At 44.8% G+C, this 2,112-nt stretch overlaps 1 protein-coding gene across 9 annotated transcripts in view; it reads left to right on the top strand.

The window, feature by feature from the left end:
• Kif13a (kinesin family member 13A) overlaps positions 1-2,112 on the top strand; it is a 187,748-nt gene that overhangs the window by 181,601 nt on the left and 4,035 nt on the right. The window lies entirely within an intron of this gene.

The following is a 2,112-nucleotide window of genomic DNA, read 5'->3' as shown; positions in this document are numbered from 1 at the left end:
CAGTGAGGTCGCTAAGGTTCTACAGTGAGGTCGCTAGGGTTCTACAGTGAGGTCGCTAAGGTTCTACATTGAGGTTGTTAGGGTTCCATAGTTAGGTCATTAAGGTTCTACAGTGAGGTCGCTAAGGTTCTACAGTGAGGTCGTTAGGGTTCTACAGTGAGGTCGCTAGGGTTCTACAATGAGGTCATTAGGGTTCTACAGTGAGGTCACTAAGGCTCTGCAGTAAGGTCACTAGGGTTCTACAGTGAGGTCATTAGGGTTCTACGGTGAGGTCGCTAGGGTTCTACAGTGTTCTACAGTGAGGTCCTTAGGGTTCTACATTGAGGTCTTTAGGGTTCTCAGTGAGGTCGCTAGGGTTCTACAGTGAGGTCGCTAAGGTTCTACAGTGAGGTCCTTAGGGTTCTACAGTGAGGTCGTTAGGGTTCTCAGTGAGGTCGCTGGGGTTCTACAGTGAGGTCGCTAGGGTTCTACAGTGAGGTCATTAAGATTCTAAAGTGACATCATTAAGGTTGCAGTGACATTTGAGGAAGGGGAGGAAGTAAAGCTATTTTTGAGGTTTCTAAGTTAGAACAAGGACTCAAAGGCATACCTTGGTAAAGGAAAAAACATGTCCCTTGTCATTCGGCATCAGTATTCCTAACCCTCAGGACAAAGGCAGGCATGCAGAAGGAGCTTGTTGGCTAGTCCTTAAGTAAGAGTCACCTCTTAAGTATTGCATGATGGGTGTGGTGGCTCACACCTGTCTTCGTGGCCTTCAGGAGGCTAAGGCAAGAGGATTGCCATGGTTCCAAAGCCAGGGTGAGCTACATAGTGATTTCTAGACCAGTCTAGCTACAAAGTGAGACCTGGCTTCAAAAAACTAAGAATGTGTGTGTGTGTGTGTGTGTACACATTTTTAAATAAAAATTATATCTGTTGGGTTGTTGGGTATGTAGGAGATTAGCTTAAAATTATTTAAAAAGTGTCAGTTATTTTTTTACCTCATATAAAAAATCACCAGGCTGGCACGAAGGCTCAGCAGGTGGGGTGCTTGCTGTCAGGCCTGACAGCATGAGTTTGATCCCTGCCACTCACTGTAGAAGAGAAAACCAACTTCCTCAAGTTGTCCTTTGACTTCCATACTTGTGTTAAGGCATGCAAGTGCAAACACACAAGCACAAACACACTCTCTAAATACATACATGCATACATACATAAATTAGTTAATAAACAATGCTTTTAAAAAACTTTTAACAATACTTATGAAATGCAGGGCTTCAGAGATGGTTCAGCAGTTAAGAGCACTTGTGGCTCCTATGGGAGATGCAGGTTCAACTCCCATACAGCAGCTCACAGCCATCCATGACCCCAGTTCCAGGCCAGTCAGTGTCCTCTGCTGGCCTCCTCGGGCAACAAGCACCCACGTGGTATACAGACATACTCGCAGGCATACATACACTCATATAACATAAAATCAATAGATTTAAACAAATTCTAAATATTTATAAAATGAAATTTTAAAACAAAATAAATGTCTCACTTACTTTTTTATTTACACCAATCTTTTCCAAGTTCTCAACTACTTATGCTGGAGAATTCTATCTTCACTCTCTATCTTCCTTGCATTCCAGCCAAACCTCTGTCTGTTTCTCATAGACCAAGGAAAGTAGACATTGATGAGCTGTTAGCATGTTTCAGTGTTACAGTATTTAGTGAGACACTGAGTGCGGGGAGCTCTGGGCCTTTCACCAGCCTCCCAGATGACCTGTCACAGGTGACCTGAATCTCTGCACTCTGCTCCTGAGTTGAAGACTGTCAGAGGAAACAAAGAAGCCCACTCCTCTGCCTCAGGCCACGCCTCTGCTTCCCTGACTGAGAAGGACTTTTGCCCTTCAATCCAGTTCCTATTCTTAAACCAGAGGTGGATGACTGTCAGAAGTGCTGAGTGAACCCAGAAGAAATAAACACATCCCTGCTAGGCAACAGTGTGCTCCTAATCCCCAGTGATGACAAGAGTTGATCAGACTTAAGAAAGAGAAGCTAGCCGGGTGGTGGTGGCACACGATTTTAATCCTAGCACTTGGGAGGCAGAGGCAGGGGGATTTCTGAGTTCGAGGCCAGCCTGGTCTACAG

The sequence above is a fragment of the Mastomys coucha genome, unplaced genomic scaffold (assembly GCF_008632895.1).
Source record: "Mastomys coucha isolate ucsf_1 unplaced genomic scaffold, UCSF_Mcou_1 pScaffold7, whole genome shotgun sequence".
Classification (NCBI taxonomy): domain Eukaryota; kingdom Metazoa; phylum Chordata; class Mammalia; order Rodentia; family Muridae; genus Mastomys; species Mastomys coucha.
The sequence above is the reverse complement of the archived record's forward strand: the minus strand, read 5'-3'. Positions and strand labels throughout refer to the sequence as shown.